We start from the raw sequence: 24,732 nt of genomic DNA, 5'->3' as shown, positions 1-24,732 counted from the left end.
CCAATGGGATCTTCCTGCGCAGGTTTGATCCCTACTCACACCATTAATGTTCTTTCTTACTTACAAAGCAGCATACCATGCATTGTCTTGACCAAAATATGTTAATCGTCTCGACTCACAGATGTTATTATAACTCCAGCAAAAGCAGCTGCGATGGCGGAGATGTTAAGGTGTCGGACTGGAAATCCAATGTTTCTATGTCTAATGACCACATTCTTACTTTGCATATTTCAGGTCAAATGTCCTCCTCATGTAATTGAAGCGGAAATGCATGCAGCATATCATGCACTGTCTTGACCAAACAATGTTACTAAAATTCCAGTTCACCCATTGTCTGTACAATGTATTGTCTAGTATCTATTTTTTACAGCTACCTAGCATAATGCTAGGTAGCTGTCTTGACCAAAATATGTTTATGTAATTCAATCTTTCACCAATATTTGTGTACAATTGTTTTTGTTCTAAATGTTTTTTTCTCTTACTTTCCTTCCTAATAACAACATGCAGCATATCATGCACTGGCCTGTGTGTCATTCTCGGAATGTAGAACGAGGTCAACCAAACAGTGGCTGTGATGGCCGAGAGGTTAAGGCGTTGGATTTGAAATCCAATGGGATCTTCCCGCGCAGGTTCAATCCCTGCTCACAGCGTAGTTTTCAATTTTATGACCAATTACTGGAATTAAATCCATTGTCCTTAAAATGTGTAAAATGTATTGTCTCATGTCTATTTTTTCCCCTGCTACCGAACATAAAGCAGCATATCATGCACTGTCTTGTATGTCACTTCTGGAATGTGGAGATCTAAAACAAGGCTGTGATGGCCGAGAGGTTAAGGCGTTGGACTTGGGATCTTCCTGTGTAGGTTAGAGCCCTGCGCACAGCGTCAATGTTTACCTCTTGTGCCAATTCTCAAATTCAGTTTGCTGAATCACACTGCATGCAGCATATCATGCACTGTCTTGGCCAAATAATCTTACGGAAATTCCAACAACTCCAACTTTCTTCTATTGTCAAAATTATTTTTGGTGCAAATTTCAAGTATTTTTAAAAACTTTTCCTTCATTTCACCTTCAAATAACAACATGCAGTATGTCGTGCACTAGAGTATACGTCAGTGCAGGACTGTAGAACTATTTTCCCTACAAGGAGAGCTGTGATGGCCGAGAGGTTAAGGCGTTGGACTCGAAATCCAATGGGATCTTCCCGCGCAGGTTCGAACCCTGCTCACAGCGGCAATATTTTCTTCTTAAGTGTGCCATTTCTCAAATCTTCTCCTCAGAACTGCGTGCAGCATACCATGCACCGTCATGACCAAGTAATGTTACTGAAATTCTAGCAACTCCAACCTTCATCCATTGTCTCCAAACTTTGGCAATTCAATGACCACTGAATTTTGCACCAAAAGATTGCAGTTATTTGACAAAATATTGTATTATAATAAGATTGTAGCAGCATGCAGCATATCATGCACTGTCTTGTATGTCAGTTCTGGAATGTGGAAATCTAAACGAGGCTGTGATGGCCGAGAGGTTAAGGCGTTGGACTTGAAATCTAATGGAATCTTCCTGTGTAGGTTAGAGCCCTGCGCACAGCGTCAATTTTTACCTCTTGTGCCAATTCTCAAATTCAGTTTGCTGAATCACACTGCGTGCAGCATATCATGCACTGTCTTGGCCAAATAATCTTACTGAAATTCCAACAACTCCAACTTTCTTCTATTGTCAAAATTATTTTTGGTGCAAATTTCAAGTATTTTTTAAAACTTTTCCTTCATTTCACCTTCAAATAACAACATGCAGTATACCGTGCACTAGATTATACGTCAGTGCAGGACTGTAGAACTATTTTCCCTACGAGAAGAGCTGCGATGGCCGAGAGGTTAAGGCGTTGGACTTGAAATCCAATGGGATCTTCCCACGCAGGTTCGAACCCTGCTCACAGCGAAAAATATTTTCTTCTTAAGTGTGCCATTTCTCAAATTCAGTTTGCTGAATCACACTGCGTGCAGCATATCATGCGCTGTCTTGGCCAAATAATCTTACGGAAATTCCAACAACTCCAACTTTCTTCTATTGTTGAAATTATTTTTGGTGCAAATTTCAGGTATTTTTTAAAAACATTTCCTTCATTTCACCTTCAAATTATAACATGCAGCATATCGTGCAGTAGATTATACGTCAGTGCGGGAATGTAGATCTATTTTCTGTACAAGAAGAGCTGTGATGGCTGAGAGGTTAAGGCGTTGGACTCGAAATCCAATGGGACCTTCCCGCGCAGGTTCGAATCCTGCTCACAGCGATGATATTTTCTTTTTAAGTGTGCCATTTCTCAAATCTTCACCTCAGAACTGCGTGCAGCATACCATGCACCGTCATGACCAAGTAATGTAACTGAAATTCCAGCAACCCCAACCTTCATCCATTGTCTCCAAACTTTGGCAATTCAATCACCACTGAATTTTGCACCAAAAGATTGTAGTTATTTGGCAAAATATTGTATTATAGTAAGATTGTACTAGCATGCAGCATATCATGCACTGTCTTGTATGTCACTTCTGGAATGTAGGACTACAAAACAAGGCTGTGATGGCCGGGAGGTTAAGGCGTTGGACTAGAAATCCAATGGGATCTCCCCGCGCAGGTTTGATCCCTGCTCACAGCGTTAATGTTCTTTCTTACTTACAAAGCAGCATACCATGCATTGTCTTGACCAAAATATGTTAATCGTCTCGACTCACAGATGTTATTATAACTCCAGCAAAAGCAGCTGCGATGGCGGAGATGTTAAGGTGTCGGACTGGAAATCCAATGTTTCTATGTCTAATGACCACATTCTTACTTTGCATATTTCAGGTCAAATGTCCTCCTCATGTAATTGAAGCGGAAATGCATGCAGCATATCATGCACTGTCTTGACCAAACAATGTTACTAAAATTCCAGTTCACCCATTGTCTGTACAATGTATTGTCTAGTATCTATTTTTTACAGCTACCTAGCATAATGCTAGGTAGCTGTCTTGACCAAAATATGTTTATGTAATTCAATCTTTCACCAATATTTGTGTACAATTGTTTTTGTTCTAAATGTTTTTTTCTCTTACTTTCCTTCCTAATAACAACATGCAGCATATCATGCACTGGCCTGTGTGTCATTCCCGGAATGTAGAACGAGGTCAACCAAACAGTGGCTGTGATGGCCGAGAGGTTAAGGCGTTGGATTTGAAATCCAATGGGATCTTCCCGCGCAGGTTCGATCCCTGCTCACAGCGTAGTTTTCAATTTTATGACCAATTACTGGAATTAAATCCATTGTCCTTAAAATGTGTAAAATGTATTGTCTCATGTCTATTTTTTCCCCTGCTACCGAACAAAGAGCAGCATATCATGCACTGTCTTGTATGTCACTTCTGGAATGTGGAGATCTAAAACAAGGCTGTGATGGCCGAGAGGTTAAGGCGTTGGACTTGGGATCTTCCTGTGTAGGTTAGAGCACAGCGTCAATGTTTACCTCTTGTGCCAATTCTCAAATTCAGTTTGCTGAATCACACTGCATGCAGCATATCATGCACTGTCTTGGCCAAATAATCTTACGGAAATTCCAACAACTCCAACTTTCTTCTATTGTCAAAATTATTTTTGGTGCAGATTTCAAGTATTTTTAAAAACTTTTCCTTCATTTCACCTTCAAATAACAACATGCAGTATGTCGTGCACTAGAGTATACGTCAGTGCAGGACTGTAGAACTATTTTCCCTACAAGGAGAGCTGTGATGGCCGAGAGGTTAAGGCGTTGGACTCGAAATCCAATGGGATCTTCCCGCGCAGGTTCGAACCCTGCTCACAGCGGCAATATTTTCTTCTTCAGTGTGCCATTTCTCAAATCTTCTCCTCAGAACTGCGTGCAGCATACCATGCACCGTCATGACCAAGTAATGTAACTGAAATTCCAGCAACCCCAACCTTCATCCATTGTCTCCAAACTTTGGCAATTCAATCACCACTGAATTTTGCACCAAAAGATTGTAGTTATTTGGCAAAATATTGTATTATAGTAAGATTGTACTAGCATGCAGCATATCATGCACTGTCTTGTATGTCACTTCTGGAATGTAGGACTACAAAACAAGGCTGTGATGGCCGGGAGGTTAAGGCGTTGGACTAGAAATCCAATGGGATCTCCCCGCGCAGGTTTGATCCCTGCTCACAGCGTTAATGTTCTTTCTTACTTACAAAGCAGCATACCATGCATTGTCTTGACCAAAATATGTTAATCGTCTCGACTCACAGATGTTATTATAACTCCAGCAAAAGCAGCTGCGATGGCGGAGATGTTAAGGTGTCGGACTGGAAATCCAATGTTTCTATGTCTAATGACCACATTCTTACTTTGCATATTTCAGGTCAAATGTCCATCCATCCATCCATCCATCTTCAACCGCTTATCCGGAATCGGGTCGCGGGGACAGCAGCTCCAGCAAAGACCCCCAGACTTCCCTCTCCAGAGCAACATTTGCGACTTCCTCCTGGGGAATCCCGAAGCGTTCCCAGGCCAGAGAGGAGATGTAATCCCCCCATCTGGTCCTTGGCCTGCCGGGGGGCCTCCTCCCAGTGGGACGTGCAACAAGGACCTCCCTAGGGAGACGCTCGTGAGGCATCCGCACGAGATGCCCGAACCACCTAAGCTGGCTCCTTTCCAAGCGAAGGAGCAGCGGCTCTACTCCGAGTCTCTCTCGGGTGACTGCACTTCTCACCCTATCTCTAAGGGAGATGCCAGCCACCCTTCTGAGGAAACTCATTTCGGCCGCTTGTATCCGCGATCTTATTCTTTCGGTCATTACCCACACTTCATGACCATAGGTGAGAGTAGGAATGTAGATAGCTCGGTAGACCGAGAGCTTTGCCTTCTGACTCAGCTCCCGTTTCGTCACAACAGTGCGGCAGAGAGACTGCAATACTGCCCCAGCTGCTCCGATTCTCCGGCTGATTTCCTTCTCCATCTTTCCCTCACTCGTGAACAAGACCCCGAGATACTTAAACTCCTCCACCTGGGACAGAGTCCTGTCCCCTACCCGGACTGTACAAACCATCGGTTTCCTGCTGAGAACCATGGCCTCAGATTTGGAGATGCTGATCCTCATTCCAGCCGCTGAACACTCGGCTGCGAACCGATCCAGTGAGAGCTGAAGGTCACGAACCGAAGGTGCCATCAGGACCACATCATCTGCAAACAGCAGTGACGCAACCTTTAGCCCCCCGAGACGTATACCCTCTCCGCCATGGCCACGACTCCGCCTAGAAATCCTGTCCATGAAAATCACAAACAGGATAGGTGACAGAGCGCAGCCCTGGCGGAGACCAACCCCCACTGGAAACGGATCCGACTTACATCCAAGCACCCGGACACAACTCTCGCTTTGGTTGTACAGAGATTGGATGGCCCTCAGCAGGGTTCCCCTCACTCCGTACTCCCTCAGCACCTCCCACAAGATCTCCCGAGGGACGCGGTCATACGCCTTCTCCAAATCCACAAAACACATGTAGACTGGATAGGCATACTCCCAGGCCCTCTCCAGGATTCCCGCAAGCGTAAAGAGTTGGTCAGTTGTTCCACGACCAGGACGGAATCCACATTGCTCCTCTTGAATCTGAGGTTCGACTATCGGCCGGACCCTCCTTTCCAGTACCTTGGCGTAAACTTTCCCAGGGAGGCTGAGTAGTGTGATACCCCTGTAATTAGCACACACCCTCTGGTCCCCCTTTTTGAAAAGGGGAACCACCACCCCAGTCTGCCACTCCCTCGGCACTGTCCCAGACTTCCACGCAATGTTGAAAAGGCGTATCAACCAAGACAGCCCATCAACACCCAGAGCCTTCAGCATTTCTGGACGGATCTCGTCAACCCCCGGAGCTTTGCCACTGTGGAGTTGTCTAACTACCTCAGTGACTTCACCCCGAGAGATCGACGTCGATCCCCCATCATCCTCAGGCCCTGCTCCTATCAGGGAGGGTGTGTCTGATGTATTTGGGTTCAGGAGTTCCTCAAAGTGCTCTTTCCAACGCCCTACGACTTCCTCACTTGAAGTCAGCAAAGTCCCATCCTTGCCGTACACAGCTTGGATGGTTCCCCGCTTCCCCCTCCTGAGGTGCCGTATGGTCTTCCAGAACAGCTTTGGTGCCGCCCGATAGTCCTTCTCCATGGATTCCCCGAACTGCTCCCACACCCTCTGCTTAGCCTCGTCCACAGCCACGGCCGCTGCCCTTCGGGCCCGTCGGTACCTTGCAACTGCCTCCGGAGTCCCCTGGGATAACATACCCCGGTAGGACTCCTTCTTCAGTCGGACGGCTTCCCTGACCACCACTGTCCACCAGGGTGTTCGAGGGTTACCGCCCCTTGAGGCACCTAAGACCTTCTGGCCACAGCTCGCAGCTGCAGCTTTAGCAATAGAGGCTTTGAACACTGCCCATTCCTGTTCAATGTCCCCAACCTCCACAGGGATGGCAGAGAAGTCCCGCCGGAGGTGGGAGTTGAAGTCCTTCCGGACAGAGGACTCCTCCAAACGTTCCCAGTTCACCCGCACTACACGCTTGGGTTTGCCAGGTCTGTCCAGAGGTTTCCCCCGCCATCTAACCCAACTCACCACCAGATGGTGATCAGTTGACAGTTCAGCCCCTCTCTTCACCCGAGTGTCCAAAACATACGGTCTCAGATCAGCTGATACGATTACAAAATCGATCATTGATCTTTGGCCTAGGGTGCTCTGGTACCAGGTACACCTATGAGCATCCTTATGCTTGAACATGGTGTTTGTTATCGCAAGTCCGTGACTAGCACAGAAGTCCAATAACAATCCACCACTCAGGTTCAGATCAGGGAGACCGTTCCTCCCAATCACGCCAGTCCAAGTATCACTGTCATTGCCCACGTGCGCGTTGAAGTCCCCCAGCAAGACTATGGAATCCCCTGCCGGTGCCCCATACAGGACCCCATGCAAGGTATCCAAGAAGGCTGAATACTCTGAACTCCTGTTTGGTGCGTATGCACAAACAACAGTCAGAGTTTTCCCCCCTCCAACCCTAAGGCGAAGGGAGGCGACCCTCTTGTCCACTGGGGTGAACTCCAACGTACAGGCACTCAGCCGGGGACTCGTGAGTATCCCCACACCCGCCTGTGCCCTCACGCCCTGAGCAACTCCAGAAGTGAACAAGGTCCATCCCTTGTCCAGGAGTGTGGTTTCAGAGCCCTTGCTATGCGTAGAGGTAAGCCCCACCAGATCCAACCGGTAGCGCTCCACCTCTCGCACCAGCTCAGGCTCCTTCCCCACCAGCGTAGAGACGTTCCACGTCCCGAAAGTCAGCCTCTGCTGCCCCGAATTGGTCCGTCTGGAGCCTCCACTTTCACTGCCATCCACTTGGCAGCGCACCCGACCCCACTGGTTCCGACCGCGGGTGGTGGGCCCACGTGGCAGAGAAGATGGTGTGTCCACGTAGCTTCTTCGGGCTGTGCCCGGCCGGGCTCCGTGGCAAGCCCGGCCACCAGGCGCTCGCTGACGAGCCCTACCTCCGGGCCTAGCTCCGGAGGAGGGCCCCGGGCTTCCTCCGGGCCGGGTAACGCATCCTCTTATAGTATAGTTCATGGGGGGTATCGTAACCCTGATGGGGGGGGCATTCGGGTACTACACCTTGCCCAAGGGTGACCCGGAACTATGTAAGGCAGGGGCGTTCAACTCCCTGAGGCTTAATACAAGCCCACATACCTGTCAAATGTCCTCCTCATGTAATTGAAGCGGAAATGCATGCAGCATATCATGCACTGTCTTGACCAAACAATGTTACTAAAATTCCAGTTCACCCATTGTCTGTACAATGTATTGTCTAGTATCTATTTTTTACAGCTACCTAGCATAATGCTAGGTAGCTGTCTTGACCAAAATATGTTTATGTAATTCAATCTTTCACCAATATTTGTGTACAATTGTTTTTGTTCTAAATGTTTTTTTCTCTTACTTTCCTTCCTAATAACAACATGCAGCATATCATGCACTGGCCTGTGTGTCATTCCCGGAATGTAGAACGAGGTCAACCAAACAGTGGCTGTGATGGCCGAGAGGTTAAGGCGTTGGATTTGAAATCCAATGGGATCTTCCCGCGCAGGTTCGATCCCTGCTCACAGCGTAGTTTTCAATTTTATGACCAATTACTGGAATTAAATCCATTGTCCTTAAAATGTGTAAAATGTATTGTCTCATGTCTATTTTTTCCCCTGCTACCGAACAAAGAGCAGCATATCATGCACTGTCTTGTATGTCACTTCTGGAATGTGGAGATCTAAAACAAGGCTGTGATGGCCGAGAGGTTAAGGCGTTGGACTTGGGATCTTCCTGTGTAGGTTAGAGCACAGCGTCAATGTTTACCTCTTGTGCCAATTCTCAAATTCAGTTTGCTGAATCACACTGCATGCAGCATATCATGCACTGTCTTGGCCAAATAATCTTACGGAAATTCCAACAACTCCAACTTTCTTCTATTGTCAAAATTATTTTTGGTGCAAATTTCAAGTATTTTTAAAAACTTTTCCTTCATTTCACCTTCAAATAACAACATGCAGTATGTCGTGCACTAGAGTATACGTCAGTGCAGGACTGTAGAACTATTTTCCCTACAAGGAGAGCTGTGATGGCCGAGAGGTTAAGGCGTTGGACTCGAAATCCAATGGGATCTTCCCGCGCAGGTTCGAACCCTGCTCACAGCGGCAATATTTTCTTCTTCAGTGTGCCATTTCTCAAATCTTCTCCTCAGAACTGCGTGCAGCATACCATGCACCGTCATGACCAAGTAATGTTACTGAAATTCTAGCAACTCCAACCTTCATCCATTGTCTCCAAACTTTGGCAATTCAATGACCACAGAATTTTGCACCAAAAGATTGCAGTTATTTGACAAAATATTGTATTATAATAAGATTGTAGCAGCATGCAGCATATCATGCACTGTCTTGTATGTCAGTTCTGGAATGTGGAAATCTAAACGAGGCTGTGATGGCCGAGAGGTTTAGGCGTTGGACTAGAAATCTAATGGGATCTTCCTGTGTAGGTTAGAGCCCTGCGCACAGCGTCAATGTTTACCTCTTGTGCCAATTCTCAAATTCAGTTTGCTGAATCACACTGCGTGCAGCATATCATGCACTGTCTTGGCCAAATAATCTTACAGAAATTCCAACAACTCCAACTTTCTTCTATTGTCAAAATTATTTTTGGTGCAAATTTCAAGTATTTTTTAAAACTTTTCCTTCATTTCACCTTCAAATAAAAACATGCAGCATATCGTGCACTAGATTATACTCAGTGCAGGACTGTACAACTATTTTCCCTACAAGGAGAGCTGTGATGGCCGAGAGGTTAAGGCGTTAGACTCGAAATCCAATGGGATCTTCCCGCGCAGGTTCGAACCCTGCTCACAGCGGCAATATTTTCTTCTTAAGTGTGCCATTTCTCAAATCTTCACCTCAGAACTGTGTGTAGCATACCATGCACTGTCATGACCTAGTAATGTTACTGAAATTCCAGTAACCCCAACCTTCATCCGATGTCTCCAAACTTTGGCAATTCAATGACCTCTGAATTTTGCACCAAAAGATTGCAGTTATTTGGCAAAATATTGTATTACAATAAGATTTTAGCAGCATGCAGCATATCATGCACTGTCTTGCATGTCAGTTCTGGAATGTAGGACTACAAAACAAGGCTGTGATGGCTGATAGGTTAAGGCGTTGGACTAGAAATCCAATGGGATCTTCCTGCGCAGGTTTGATCCCTACTCACACCATTAATGTTCTTTCTTACTTACAAAGCAGCATACCATGCATTGTCTTGACCAAAATATGTTAATCGTCTCGACTCACAGATGTTATTATAACTCCAGCAAAAGCAGCTGCGATGGCGGAGATGTTAAGGTGTCGGACTGGAAATCCAATGTTTCTATGTCTAATGACCACATTCTTACTTTGCATATTTCAGGTCAAATGTCCTCCTCATGTAATTGAAGCGGAAATGCATGCAGCATATCATGCACTGTCTTGACCAAACAATGTTACTAAAATTCCAGTTCACCCATTGTCTGTACAATGTATTGTCTAGTATCTATTTTTTACAGCTACCTAGCATAATGCTAGGTAGCTGTCTTGACCAAAATATGTTTATGTAATTCAATCTTTCACCAATATTTGTGTACAATTGTTTTTGTTCTAAATGTTTTTTTTCTCTTACTTTCCTTCCTAATAACAACATGCAGCATATCATGCACTGGCCTGTGTGTCATTCTCGGAATGTAGAACGAGGTCAACCAAACAGTGGCTGTGATGGCCGAGAGGTTAAGGCGTTGGATTTGAAATCCAATGGGATCTTCCCGCGCAGGTTCAATCCCTGCTCACAGCGTAGTTTTCAATTTTATGACCAATTACTGGAATTAAATCCATTGTCCTTAAAATGTGTAAAATGTATTGTCTCATGTCTATTTTTTCCCCTGCTACCGAACATAAAGCAGCATATCATGCACTGTCTTGTATGTCACTTCTGGAATGTGGAGATCTAAAACAAGGCTGTGATGGCCGAGAGGTTAAGGCGTTGGACTTGGGATCTTCCTGTGTAGGTTAGAGCCCTGCGCACAGCGTCAATGTTTACCTCTTGTGCCAATTCTCAAATTCAGTTTGCTGAATCACACTGCATGCAGCATATCATGCACTGTCTTGGCCAAATAATCTTACGGAAATTCCAACAACTCCAACTTTCTTCTATTGTCAAAATTATTTTTGGTGCAAATTTCAAGTATTTTTAAAAACTTTTCCTTCATTTCACCTTCAAATAACAACATGCAGTATGTCGTGCACTAGAGTATACGTCAGTGCAGGACTGTAGAACTATTTTCCCTACAAGGAGAGCTGTGATGGCCGAGAGGTTAAGGCGTTGGACTCGAAATCCAATGGGATCTTCCCGCGCAGGTTCGAACCCTGCTCACAGCGGCAATATTTTCTTCTTAAGTGTGCCATTTCTCAAATCTTCTCCTCAGAACTGCGTGCAGCATACCATGCACCGTCATGACCAAGTAATGTTACTGAAATTCTAGCAACTCCAACCTTCATCCATTGTCTCCAAACTTTGGCAATTCAATGACCACTGAATTTTGCACCAAAAGATTGCAGTTATTTGACAAAATATTGTATTATAATAAGATTGTAGCAGCATGCAGCATATCATGCACTGTCTTGTATGTCAGTTCTGGAATGTGGAAATCTAAACGAGGCTGTGATGGCCGAGAGGTTAAGGCGTTGGACTTGAAATCTAATGGGATCTTCCTGTGTAGGTTAGAGCCCTGCGCACAGCGTCAATGTTTACCTCTTGTGCCAATTCTCAAATTCAGTTTGCTGAATCACACTGCGTGCAGCATATCATGCACTGTCTTGGCCAAATAATCTTACTGAAATTCCAACAACTCCAACTTTCTTCTATTGTCAAAATTATTTTTGGTGCAAATTTCAAGTATTTTTTTAAACTTTTCCTTCATTTCACCTTCAAATAACAACATGCAGTATATCGTGCACTAGATTATACGTCAGTGCAGGACTGTAGAACTATTTTCCCTACGAGAAGAGCTGCGATGGCCGAGAGGTTAAGGCGTTGGACTTGAAATCCAATGGGATCTTCCCACGCAGGTTCGAACCCTGCTCACAGCGAAAAATATTTTCTTCTTAAGTGTGCCATTTCTCAAATTCAGTTTGCTGAATCACACTGCGTGCAGCATATCATGCGCTGTCTTGGCCAAATAATCTTACGGAAATTCCAACAACTCCAACTTTCTTCTATTGTTGAAATTATTTTTGGTGCAAATTTCAGGTATTTTTTAAAAACTTTTCCTTCATTTCACCTTCAAATTATAACATGCAGCATATCGTGCAGTAGATTATACGTCAGTGCGGGAATGTAGATCTATTTTCTGTACAAGAAGAGCTGTGATGGCTGAGAGGTTAAGGCGTTGGACTCGAAATCCAATGGGACCTTCCCGCGCAGGTTCGAATCCTGCTCACAGCGATGATATTTTCTTTTTAAGTGTGCCATTTCTCAAATCTTCACCTCAGAACTGCGTGCAGCATACCATGCACCGTCATGACCAAGTAATGTAACTGAAATTCCAGCAACCCCAACCTTCATCCATTGTCTCCAAACTTTGGCAATTCAATCACCACTGAATTTTGCACCAAAAGATTGTAGTTATTTGGCAAAATATTGTATTATAGTAAGATTGTACTAGCATGCAGCATATCATGCACTGTCTTGTATGTCACTTCTGGAATGTAGGACTACAAAACAAGGCTGTGATGGCCGGGAGGTTAAGGCGTTGGACTAGAAATCCAATGGGATCTCCCCGCGCAGGTTTGATCCCTGCTCACAGCGTTAATGTTCTTTCTTACTTACAAAGCAGCATACCATGCATTGTCTTGACCAAAATATCTTAATCGTCTCGACTCACAGATGTTATTATAACTCCAGCAAAAGCAGCTGCGATGGCGGAGATGTTAAGGTGTCGGACTGGAAATCCAATGTTTCTATGTCTAATAACCATATTCTTACTTTGCATATTTCATGTAATCGAAGCGGAACTGCATTCAGCATATCATGCACTGTCTTGACCAAAAAATATTACTAAAATTCCAGTTCACCCATTGTCTGTACAATATATTGTTTAGTGTCTATTTTTTCCAACTACCTAGCATAATGCAGCATACCATGCATTGTCTTGACCAAACTATGTTTTTGTACCGTAATTTCCGGACTATAAGCCACTACTTTTTCCCCTCGTTCTGGTCCCTGCGGCTTATACAAGGGTGCGGCTTATTTACGGCCTGTTCTTCTCCGACACCGACGAAGAGGATTTCGGTGGTTTTAGTACGCAGGAGGAAGACGATGACACAATGATTAAAGACTGACTTTTCTTATACCGGTAGGCTGGTTATTTTGATAACGTACAGGCGAGCACTTTGTATTACTTTGCACCGTTGTATTATTTGTACTCTGCACGAATGCTGTTCGCCATGTCAAAGATGTGAAAGTTTGATTGAATGATTGAAAGATTTATTGTTAATAAATGGGACGCTTTGCGTTCCCAAACAGTCATCTCTGTCCCGACAATCCCCTCCGTGGTAGCAGGAACCCCTATATACTACGGTAATTACACATCAAAACCCTGCGGCTTATAGTCGGGTGCGGCTTATATATGGAGCAATCTGTATTTTCCCCTAAATTTAGCTGGTGCGGCTTATAGTCAGGTGCGGCTTATAGTCCGGAAATTACGGTAATTCAATCTTTCACCAATATTTGTGTACAATTGTTTTTATTCTAATTGTTTTTTTTCTCTTATTTTCCTTCTGAATAACAACATGCAGCATATCATGCATTGTCTTGTGTGTCATTTCCGTAAATGTAGAACGAGATCGACAAAATAGTGGCTGTGATGGCCGAGAGGTTAAGGCGTTGGATTTGAAATCCAATGGGATCTTCCCGCGCAGGTTCGATCCCTGCTCACAGTGTAGTTTTCCATTTTAATGACCGATTTCTTAGTACATTTGCTCAAAGTTTGATGTCAAATATTCTCCTCAGTTAATTGAATCAGAATAGCGCAGGGCCGGCCCGTGGCAGAGGCCGTAGAGGCAAATGCTAAGGGCGCCGTCCATCAGGGGGAGCCACGCCAGTGCCACAAATGTTGGAGAAAAAAAACAAAACGTTGGTACTATTATTTTTAAATACAAAAAATAATCCCACGTTAATTAAAATGCAAAGTAAAGCCTATTTAATAGAAATATTATTTGTTACAACATTACGCCCCCCCACCCAGAGAGACGTGCGCTCTTTGTGTGTGTGTGAGAGAGTGTGAGTGTGGGGAGGGAAGAGAGAGAGGGGGGAGGAGGGCGTGTCTGATCATGGCGGAGCTGCAGTCGAGTTTGTTACATGGAGATATTTTCACTACTTTTCTTTTGTCGAGCACAAAGAAAATAACATTTTAGTTAAATTTAAATTGTGCTTTGGATCAAAGATCCCATCTACTGCCCAAAACAGCAATTCAAATGTGCTGAAACAAGCTACATAAGCAACATGCTTCCACGAAGCTAGTAAAGAGAGACAGAGACTCCGATGCCACTTTCCCTCCACCACCACCACTTAAGGATTAACTCTGCCTCTGCTCATCATTCAGCACTGAAGGTACACACTCTGTCAATCAATGTTCCCTGTAAGTGTTCATGTGTGAGCAAACGCAAAAACTCCCTGAGCATTCAATGGAGCCCATGTGAGCAACATCATACGTGCACACTGTGGCTACACCAGCAGCACACCTGTCCCAAACCTGACTAAATAAAAACTTTCATCTCCATCCATCCATCCATTTTTTACCGCTTGTCCCTTTCGGGGTCGCTGGAGCCTATCTCAGCTGCATTCAGGCGGAAGGCGGGGTACACCCTGGACAAGTCCCCACCCATCACAGGGCCAACACAGATAGACAGACAACATTCTCTTATTATTATAATCAAATTACAGCAGTCATTTCCATTTCTAATATAAGTGTTTAGGCCCACTTACAATGACAATAACAACAAATATTGTTTTTCATGAACTGTGTACTTGTATTGTTTGTCTGGGTGGAGGTCCTGCTTTGGAAATAATTTGTACCCCTTTCAGACATTGCATTTAGTTCCCATTAAAACATTCGCATGTTGCACAATGAGATGTAAGCAGGGGATCATGTGTACATTCCTGCAACTTAATATATTTTTATTAGTATTTATTTAATATACTAACAGCATTTAATGATTAATATTTATAAATTAAGATTCCTAATAAATGACACTAGAATAAGCACACATTTGATTGGTAAATCATAGTGTAACGACCTGGAATGACACTTTATGTGTGGTGTTGGAGTTGTCCCACTTTTTGTGTGGCTGTAAACGCATCACTGGCTAAGTGCCATATGTGCATGTGTTGGCGCAAGTGAGAAAGAAAGAACGGCTGCTGTTGATATAACAAAGTTGCTTTCGGTCTGGTTTGTACTGCAGAAAATGACCAGTTTTGCTAGATATCATTTTTTTACTAATGTTTTGGTGATGTGTTTATGGCCGACAATAAAGAGTTTTGCTCAGTAAAGTGATGGATGGAATTCATGTCCTCAAAGCGTCTCGACAGACGTTCCAAATTTGAACAATGATGACGAAAACTGTTTTCTCTGTCGTGTCCGTGTGTCGAAAATTGTTATGCGCTTATTTTTTATTTGATTGTGTGCGTGGCATAGATTTGCCGTGCGCAGAGGACGCTTGAGCAGTGCGCAATTGCACAGGCGCGCACCTTAGAGGGAACGTTGCTGTCAATTCTCTTATATACTCTTTCATTCTAGACTTCTAGAGTGTTTGATTATCACATCACTCTAAATGTATAGACTATAAAGTTCACAAATATAAAGAGGGATGCTAGAGGGCCAGGCCAATCTTTCCTTATCTCTAAACTAAAACTGGGGAAATGTGTAGAGTGTTCTGGGCTTCAGACATGATTTTGTGTCAGAATTCCTTGAGGAAAAAATGCATGGTTAGGCTTTGTGTATGTAATGTGTGCCTTTCTTGCTTTTCAGCTATGTTGTTATTATGCTGTTTGTTACTTATGTATGTTATGTTGCAGCTATTTAAAATAGTTTTGTCAATTTGTTCTGGCCTGAAACAAATTGGCCCTTTGAAACATATCTTTGTCTTTGTGTGTTGTATGTAGACCACATTGCTTAGCAGAGTTCAGTGATGCAAATGCATGTCAAGTTGATCAACACATTGTATTATTCTCCAGTGCAATAACAGTACTGAAATGAAGGCTAAAAGGGCATTAATGGGAGCTTTAAAAAAAAAAAAGAAGAAAAAAAGAAGTAACTAAATAGTTACTTTTCAAAGTAACACATTACTTTTTGGTGTAAGTAACTGAGTTACTTTTAAAATGAAGTAACTAGTAACTGTAACTAGTTACTGGTTTTCAGTAACTAACCCAACACTGGTGATAGTAACCTGTCTTTTTAGCATTAAGCTAATGTTACATGATTCGGCAATTGCTAATCAATAAATAGCTAGTTCTGTTTTAACGTCGGGTTAATATTGTGGAGGGGGCTAAATTGTTATGGAAAATAATAATGGAACGTTAGGTAATTACAGTACTCCCACGGTCCCACCTTACATTCCTCAGAGACATTTGTATTAGATCTTTTAAGCAGGTGTTTTTTGTTTACATTGTTATTGCCTTCTGGTTAGCTAATGTTTGCCATGCAGGTAATAGTCACTTTTCCACCCCTTTATATATTAGGTATAGTTGTAAGCCTAGTTGTTAAAGTGCACATCATTAATGTTAATTAAGCAATATCACATGAGAGGGAATGCTGTTTTTTAATTTGAGCACTGCTGTGATTCGGTTAAAGATAATCATAACATTTCTTCCATTGTCTTCAAACTTTGGCAGGTCTTTTGTTTTTCTTTTTTTCCATCGACCGTGCATAAAGCAGCATACCATGCACTGTCTTGACCAAATAATCTTACTTTAACTCAGTGTTTGATCAAATAACTGCAATATTTTTGGTACACGTTTCAGGTACAATGTGCTCAGTTAATTGAAGCAAAATAGTGTGCAGCATATCATGCACTGTCTTGACCAAATAATATTACTAATTTCAGTAACATTACCTTCCATCCATTATCTGCCAATGTTTTTATCTTTTTTTGTCTACAAAGTATAATGCAGCATATCATGCATTGTCTTGACCAACAAATCTCATTATTTTTGTACAAATTTCAGGTCCAATGTTTTATTTTCTCTTATTTCAGTTGTCAATGTCCAATGACAACTGAAGTTTGCCCCAAACGTGGGCAATTACAATAAGATAATTTGGTTAAGACAATGCATGACATGCTGCATTATGTCCTTTTTTTATCCAAATGGATATTCTACAGAAAAAAACCGAGCAACTGCAGAGATAACAAACTACGACACTGGGAGCAGGGTTCTAACCTGCGCGAGAACAACCCATTAGATTTCAAGTCCAATGCATTAACTTCTCGGCCATCACAGCCTCTGATCGCCATTCCCCAAATGACGTACACGACAGTGTATGGTATGCTGCATGCTGTTATTCGGAAGGAAAGTAAGAGAAAATAAAACATTGGGAATAAAAAAAATTGTACAAAAATATTGCAGTTATTTAGTGATTCTGATTACAACAACATATTTTGGTGAAGACATTGCATGATATGCTGCATGCTGCTATTTGCAAGGAAATGAAAGGGAACAAAAATAATGGGCCTGAAATTTGCACCAAAAATATTAAGTTACAATAAGGTTCTTTAGTTAAGACAATACATGATATAAGATTTCTATGTTTTTTCCATCAAGCAGCAAATCATGACCAAATAATCTTATTGTAATTCCATATTTCATCAAATATAAATTCCAGTCACTGCAGCTTTCATCCACTGTCTTCAGATGTTGGCAACATTCAGGTGCGATGTCCATGTTATCTTTTTTCCCATCGACAGAGCATTAAGCAGCATATCATGCATTGTCTTGACCAAATAATCCTGTAATTCAAACTTTCATCAAATAACTGCAATACTTTTAGTGCAAAGTTCAGGTAAAATGTTTTATTTTCCCATCATTTCACCTTCAAATAACAACATGCAGCATATCATGCACTAGCTTGTACGTCAGTGCGGGAATGTAGATATATTTTCACGTCAAAAAGAGCTGTGATGGCCGAGAGGTTAAGGCGTTGGACTCGAAATCCAATGGGATTTTCCCGCGCAGGTTCGAACCCTGCTCACAGCGACAATGGTGTTCAGTTTCTCAAATCTTCTCCTCAGAACTGTGTGCAGTGTATCATGCACTGTCATGACCAAGTAATGTTACTGAAATTCTAGCAACTCCAACCTTCATCCACTGTCCGCAAATGTCTTTTTATTTTATTTTTTTCCATTGACAGTGCATAAATCAGCATACCATGCACTGTCTTGACCAAATAATGTTACTGAAATTCCAGCAACTCCTGCTTTCATCAATTATCTGCAAACTTTGGCAATTCAATGTCCAATGACTACTGAATTTTGCACCAAAAGATCACAGTTATTTGATGAAATATTGTAATATAATAAGATTATTTGGTTAAGACAATGCATGATATGCTTTATTTTTAATCCAGATGTATATCCTAGGAAAGGATATGAGGATAAAACCTTAACCTTTTGGCCATCACAGACTCTTCTGGAAATTGTTCTACTTTCTGGAAATGTCGCTCAAGACAGTGAACAGGGTCCCAACCTGCGCAGGAGGATCCCTTTGGATTTCAAGTCTAAAGGCTTAACCTCTCTCAGCCGAACATAAAATTACTTTCTAGAAATGTCGTACAAGGCAGTGCATGATATGCTGCATGCTGCGATTTAGAAGGAAAATAAAACAAAAAACTACTTATTGGACCTGAAATTTGCACCAAAAACATTGCAGTTATTTGATGAACTATTGGATTACAATAAGATTTTTTGGTCAAGACAATGCATGATATGCTGCTTTATGTTATTTTTTTATCCAAAGAGAAGAATATATACATATACTGTATATATACTGTATGTATATATATATATATATATATATATATATATAACAGCATAATGCACTGTCTTGTATGTCACTTCTGGAATGTTGAAATATTTCCAGGCAAAAATAAGGCTGTGATGGGCGAGAGGTTAAGGCGTTGGACTTGAAATCCAATGGGATCTTCCCGCGCTCACAGCGTTTATGTTCTTTCTTACTTACAAAGCAGCATACCATGCATTGTCTTGATTCAATCAATTCAGCAACTAACTGCAATTTTTAGGTCTAACAACCCCCCTTTAATGTTCTTCCAAATGACAGCATATCATGCACTGTCTTAACCAAAATATTTTACTATCTTTCATCAAATAACTGCAATGTTTTCGGTGCTAAAAGGGTCTGCAAATGTTGGCAAATTTCAGGTTTAATGTCCGATTTTCCTTCTTCCCTTTTTGCTTGTCATTATGCAGCATTACATGCATGGTCTCGACTCACAGATGTTATTATAACACCAGCAAAAGCAGCTGCGATGGCGGAGATGTTAAGGTGTCGGACTGGGAATCCAATGTTTCTATGGTTAATGACTACATTCCTACTTTGCATATTTCAGGTAATGGAAGCAGAACTGCGTGCAGCATACCATGCACTGTCTTGACCAAACAATGTTACTAAAATTCCAGTTCACCCATTGTCTGTAAAATGTATTGTCTAGTGTCTATTTTTCCCAGCTACCTAGCATAATGCAGCATACCATGCATTGTCTTGACCAAACCATGTTTTTTGTAATTCAATCTTTCACCAATATTTGTGTACAATTGTTTATATTCCCAATGTTTTATTTTCTCTTACTTTCCTTCCGAATAACATCACACAGCATATCGTGCATTGTCTTGTGTGTCATTTCCGGAATGTAGAACAAGGTCAACAAAAGAGTCGCTGTGATGGCCGAGAGGTTAAGGCGTTGGATTTGAAATCCAATGGGATCTTCCCGCGCAGGTTCGATCCCTGCTCACAGCGGCGGAGCTTGTTTTATGATCAATTTCTTACTCGTACATTTGCTCAAGGTTTCATGTCAAATATTCTCCTCAGTTAATTGAATCAGAATTGCGTGCAGCATATCTTCATCAAATAATGTTACTAATTTCAGTAACTTCACCTTCCATCCATTATCTGCAAACGTTGGCATATTTCATGTCCAATTTTTCTTTTTTTTCTTTTTTTCATCCACAGAGCGTAATGCAGCATATCATGCATTGTCTTGAACAAAAAATCGTATCAATTTTTGTACAAATTTCAGACCCAATGTTTTATTTTCTCTTATTTCAGTTGTCAATGTCCAATGACAACTGAATTTTGCAACAAAAGTGTGTAGTTATCTGATGAAATATTGAATTACAGTAAGATTATCTGGTCAAAACAATGCATGACATGCTGCATTATGTCCTTTTTTATCCAAATGGATATCCTACATAAAAAGAATATGGATTTTGAGTCGCAGTTATTTGATGACATATTGTATTATAATAAGATTGTAGCAGCATGCAGCATATCATGCACTGTCTTTGTGTCACTTTTGGAATGTAGAAAGTTTAAATAAGGCTGTGATGGCCGAGAGGTTAAGGCGTTGGACTCGAAATCCAATGGGATCTTCCCGCGCAGGTTCGAGCCCTGCTCACAGCGTTTATGTTCAATTTTAACTGACAAAGCAGCATACCATGTAATGTCTTGACCAAAATATCTTAATTCAATTAATTTAACAACTAACTGCACTTTTTAGATCTAACAATTCACCCCCCCCTCTTCCCCCTCCTCCCTTCTTTAATGTTCTTCCAAATGGCAGCATATCATGCACTGTCTTGACCAAAATATTTCACTATCTTTCATTAAATAACTGCAATGTTTTCGGTGCAAAAAGGGTCTGCAAATGTTGGCAAATTTTAGGTTTGATGTCCGATTTTCCTTCTTCCCTTTCTGCTTGGCGTTACGCAGCATTACATGCATCGTCTCGACTCACAGATGTTATTATAACTCCAGCAAATGCAGCTGCGATGGCGGAGATGTTAAGGTGTCGGACTGGAAATCCAATGTTTCTATGTCTAATGACCACATTTTTGCTTTGCATATTTCAGGTCAAATGTCCTCCTCAGGTATTTGAAGCGGAACTACGTGCAGCATATCATGCACTGTCTTGACCAAACAATGTTACTAAAATTCCAGTGAGCTTTCAACCATTGTCTGTAAAATTTGTAAAATGTATTGTCTCATGTTTATTTTTTTTCCTAATACCTAGCAGCATATAATGCCTTGCCTTGACCAAAATATGTTATTGTAATTCAATCTTTCACTAAATAACTGCAATATTTTTGTACAATTTATTTTATTCTGAATGTTTTATTTTCTCTTACTTTCCTTCCAAATAGCAACATGCAGCATATCATGCACTGGCTTGTGTGTCAAAAAACAAACTGTGAATAAAGGGCTGTGATGGCCGAGAGGTTAAGGCGTTGGACTTGAAATCCAATGGGATCTTCCCGCGCAGGTTCGATCCCTGCTCACAGCGTGATTTTCAATTTTATGACCAACTTCTTACTCGTACATTTGCTCAAGGTTTCATGTCAAATATTCTCCTCATTTAATTGAATCAGAATTGCGTGCTGCATATCATGCACTGTCTTGACCCAATAATGTTACTAATTTCAGTAACTTCACCTTCCATCCATTATCTGCAAACGTTGGCAAATTTCATGTCCAATGTCTATTTTCTTTTCTTTTTTTCATCTACAAAGCGTAATGCAGCATATCATGCATTGTCTTGACCAAAACATCTCATTAATTGTTGTACAAATTTCAAATCCAATGTTGTATTTTCTCTTATTTCAGTTGTCAATGTCCAATGACAACTGAATTTTGCACCAGACGTGTGTAGTTATCTGATGAAATATTGAATTACAGTAAGATTATTTGGTCACGACAATGTGCTGCTTTATGCCCCGTAGATGGAACAAAAAAGGTAAAATAGACATGGTACCTGAATTTGGCAAAACATTGCAGTAACATTATTTGGTCAAGACAGTACATGATATGCTGCATGCAATTTCAATGAACTGACCACATTTAACCTAAAATTTGCAAAACTTTGGTAGACTTCTCCTTTTTTTATGCAAATGTACACATTCCAAAAATGCTGCTATTTGGAAGGAAATTAAAGGAGAAAAAACTAATGGACCTGAAATTTGCACCAAAAATATTGCAGTTATTTGATGAAATATTGAGTTACAATACGGTTCTTTTTTTTAAGACAATGCGTGATATGCTACTTTTTGTCTTTTTAGATACAAATGTATATTCTAAAGAAGAATCTCATAATCAGGCAGTCCGAACGCAGCTCCGAACAAGTCCTAACAATGTCACGTGATGTAGGAGGGGAGGGGGCGGGCTTATCGCTTTAGAATACCACAGCTTTTTTTAATCTACAAAGTGTAATGCAGCATATCATGCATTGTCTTGACCAAAAAAATCTTATTAATTTTTGTACAAATTTCAGATTCAATGTTTTATTTTCTCTTATTTCAGTTGTCAATGTCCAATGACTGAATTTTGCACCAAACGTGTGTATTTATCTGATGAAATATTGAATTACATTACGGATATTTGGTCAAGACAATGCATGACATGCTGCATTATGTCCTTTTTTTTCCAAATGGATATTCAACAGAAAATAACTGAGCCACTGCACAGATAACACACTACTACACTATGAGCAGGGTTCTAACCTGTGCAGGAAAATCCCATTGGATTTCGAAACCAACGCCTTAACGTCTCGGCCATCACAGCCTCTGTTCTACAATACCGAAATCATGTAGACAGTGCATGATATGCTGCATGCTATTATTTGGAAGGAAATTAAAAAAAACATTACACCTGAAATTTGCAATAAAAATATTGCAGTTATTTGATGAAAGATTGAATTACAATAATAATCTTTGGTCAAGACAATGCATGATATGCTGCTTTATGCCCCGTAGATGGAACAAAAAAGTTAAAATAGACATGGCACCTGAATTTGGCCAAAATTTGCATTAACATTATGTGGTCAAGACAGTACATGATATGCTGCATGCACTTTCAATGAACTGAGCACATTTAACCTGAAATCTGCAAAACTTTGGTAGACTTGTCCTTTTTTTATCCAAATGTACACATTCCAAAAATGACGTACATGATATGCTGCATGCTGCTATTTGGAAGGAAAGTAAGGGGGAACAAAATTAATGGACCTGAAATTTGTACCAAAAATATTTCAGTTATTTGATGAAATATGGAGTTACAATAAGGTTATTTGGTTAAGACAATGCATGATATGCTGCTTTTTGTCTTTTTAGATACAAATGTATATGATAAAGAAGAAGATTTCAGCAACTGCACAAATAACAGACATTGACGCTAAGTAAGTAAGAGAAAATTTAAGAGATTTCTATTTTTTTTCCATATACAGAACATGAATCAACATATCATGCATTGTCTTGACCAAAGCATCTTATTGTAATTCTATCTTTCATCAAATAACTACAATATTTTTAGCGCAAACTTCAGGTGAAATCTTTCTCTTCCCCTAATTTCCTTCTAAAAAAAGCGACATGCAGCATATCATACAGTGTCTTACGGCTGTGATGGCCGAGAGGTTAAGGCGTTGGACTCGAAATCCAATGGGATCTTCCCGCGCAGGTTCGAACCCTGCTCACAGCGACAACATTTACTTCTTTATTGTGCCGTTTCTCAAATCTTCTCCTCAGAACTGCGTGCAGCATACCATGCACTGTCATTACCGAGTAATGTTATTGAAATTCCAGCATCTCCAACTTTCTTCCATTGTCTGCAAACTTTGGCAAGTGTCTTTTTACTTTATATTTTTCCATCGACAGTGCATAAAGCAGCATACCATGCACTGTCTTGACCAAATAATTTTACTGAAATTCCAGCAACTCCTGCTTTCATCAATTATCTGCAAACTTTGGCATTTCAATGTCCAATGACTAATGAATTTTGCTCCAAAAGATCGCAGTTATTTGATGAAATATTGTATTATAATAAGATTATTTGTTTAAGACAATGCATGATATGTATAATCCAGATGTACTGTATATGCTAGGAAAGGATACGAGGATAACACCTTAAACTTTCGGCCATCACAGACTCGTTCGTATCTTCTGGAAATTATTTCACTTTCCAGAAATGATGCACAAGACTGTGCATGATATGCTGCGTGCTGCTATTTGTAAGGAAAGCAAGAGAAAATCCAACGTTGGACATTCATTTTTCACCAAATGTATTGCAGTTATTTGATGAAACATTGAATTAAAGTAAGGTCTTTTGGTCAAGACAATGCATGGTATGCTGCTTTATGCTCTGTAAGTAAGAGTTGGACATTACGCTGTGAACAGGGTCCCAACCTGCGCAGGAGGATCCCAATTGGTTTCAAGTCTAAAGGCTTAATCTCTCTCAGCCGACCATAAATTTACTTTCCAGAAATGTCGTACAGGCCAGTGCATGATATGCTGCATGCTGCGATTTCGAAGGAAAATACAATTAAAAAAGTAAACATTGGACCTTAAATTTGCACCAAAAAATAGCAGATATTTGATTAACTATTGGATTACAGAAATATTTTTTGGTCAAGAGCATGCATGATATGCTGCTTTATGTCCTTTTTTGATCCAAAGAGAAGAAGATTTGAGCAACTGCACTGTAGAGTGTTTTATTTTTTAAACACTACATTCTAGAAGTGACGTACAAACCAGCGCATTCAAATAGTAGCATGCAGAATATCATGCACTCTCGTGTATGTCATTTCGGTAATGTGGAACTATTGACTCCCCCCCAAAGAGGTTAAGGCGTTGGACTCGAAATCCAATGGGATCTTTTCGCGTAGGTTCGAACCCTGCTCACAGCGTTTATGTTCAATTCCTACTTACAAAGCAGCATACCATGCATTGTCTTGACCAAAAGATCGTAATTCATTAATGAACTGCAATGTGTTTGGTGCAAGTTTTAGGTTAAACAATTATTACCCCCCTTAATCTTCTTCCA

At 41.2% G+C, this 24,732-nt stretch overlaps 1 protein-coding gene and 20 non-coding genes across 21 annotated transcripts in view; 20 read left to right on the top strand and 1 right to left on the bottom strand.

Annotated features, from left to right (window-relative positions):
• sema3bl (sema domain, immunoglobulin domain (Ig), short basic domain, secreted, (semaphorin) 3bl) overlaps positions 1-24,732 on the bottom strand; it is a 225,655-nt gene that overhangs the window by 162,559 nt on the left and 38,364 nt on the right.
• Positions 569-650, top strand: trnas-uga (transfer RNA serine (anticodon UGA)). Its single transcript has one exon. It is a non-coding gene; the product is annotated as a tRNA-Ser (tRNA).
• trnas-cga (transfer RNA serine (anticodon CGA)) lies at positions 1,153-1,234 on the top strand. The gene has a single exon. It is a non-coding gene; the product is annotated as a tRNA-Ser (tRNA).
• trnas-uga (transfer RNA serine (anticodon UGA)) lies at positions 1,864-1,945 on the top strand. The gene has a single exon. It is a non-coding gene; the product is annotated as a tRNA-Ser (tRNA).
• trnas-cga (transfer RNA serine (anticodon CGA)) lies at positions 2,219-2,300 on the top strand. The gene has a single exon. It is a non-coding gene; the product is annotated as a tRNA-Ser (tRNA).
• On the top strand, positions 3,189-3,270 carry trnas-uga (transfer RNA serine (anticodon UGA)). Its single transcript has one exon. It is a non-coding gene; the product is annotated as a tRNA-Ser (tRNA).
• trnas-cga (transfer RNA serine (anticodon CGA)) lies at positions 3,766-3,847 on the top strand. Its single transcript has one exon. It is a non-coding gene; the product is annotated as a tRNA-Ser (tRNA).
• On the top strand, positions 8,092-8,173 carry trnas-uga (transfer RNA serine (anticodon UGA)). Its single transcript has one exon. It is a non-coding gene; the product is annotated as a tRNA-Ser (tRNA).
• Positions 8,669-8,750, top strand: trnas-cga (transfer RNA serine (anticodon CGA)). Its single transcript has one exon. It is a non-coding gene; the product is annotated as a tRNA-Ser (tRNA).
• trnas-cga (transfer RNA serine (anticodon CGA)) lies at positions 9,379-9,460 on the top strand. The gene has a single exon. It is a non-coding gene; the product is annotated as a tRNA-Ser (tRNA).
• Positions 10,350-10,431, top strand: trnas-uga (transfer RNA serine (anticodon UGA)). Its single transcript has one exon. It is a non-coding gene; the product is annotated as a tRNA-Ser (tRNA).
• trnas-cga (transfer RNA serine (anticodon CGA)) lies at positions 10,934-11,015 on the top strand. The gene has a single exon. It is a non-coding gene; the product is annotated as a tRNA-Ser (tRNA).
• Positions 11,296-11,377, top strand: trnas-uga (transfer RNA serine (anticodon UGA)). Its single transcript has one exon. It is a non-coding gene; the product is annotated as a tRNA-Ser (tRNA).
• trnas-uga (transfer RNA serine (anticodon UGA)) lies at positions 11,645-11,726 on the top strand. The gene has a single exon. It is a non-coding gene; the product is annotated as a tRNA-Ser (tRNA).
• Positions 12,000-12,081, top strand: trnas-cga (transfer RNA serine (anticodon CGA)). The gene has a single exon. It is a non-coding gene; the product is annotated as a tRNA-Ser (tRNA).
• Positions 13,496-13,577, top strand: trnas-uga (transfer RNA serine (anticodon UGA)). Its single transcript has one exon. It is a non-coding gene; the product is annotated as a tRNA-Ser (tRNA).
• trnas-cga (transfer RNA serine (anticodon CGA)) lies at positions 17,805-17,886 on the top strand. Its single transcript has one exon. It is a non-coding gene; the product is annotated as a tRNA-Ser (tRNA).
• Positions 19,581-19,662, top strand: trnas-uga (transfer RNA serine (anticodon UGA)). The gene has a single exon. It is a non-coding gene; the product is annotated as a tRNA-Ser (tRNA).
• trnas-cga (transfer RNA serine (anticodon CGA)) lies at positions 20,244-20,325 on the top strand. Its single transcript has one exon. It is a non-coding gene; the product is annotated as a tRNA-Ser (tRNA).
• On the top strand, positions 21,124-21,205 carry trnas-uga (transfer RNA serine (anticodon UGA)). Its single transcript has one exon. It is a non-coding gene; the product is annotated as a tRNA-Ser (tRNA).
• trnas-cga (transfer RNA serine (anticodon CGA)) lies at positions 23,310-23,391 on the top strand. The gene has a single exon. It is a non-coding gene; the product is annotated as a tRNA-Ser (tRNA).

The sequence above is a fragment of the Entelurus aequoreus genome, linkage group LG01 (assembly GCF_033978785.1).
Source record: "Entelurus aequoreus isolate RoL-2023_Sb linkage group LG01, RoL_Eaeq_v1.1, whole genome shotgun sequence".
Lineage (NCBI taxonomy): Eukaryota > Metazoa > Chordata > Actinopteri > Syngnathiformes > Syngnathidae > Entelurus > Entelurus aequoreus.
The sequence above is the reverse complement of the archived record's forward strand: the minus strand, read 5'-3'. Positions and strand labels throughout refer to the sequence as shown.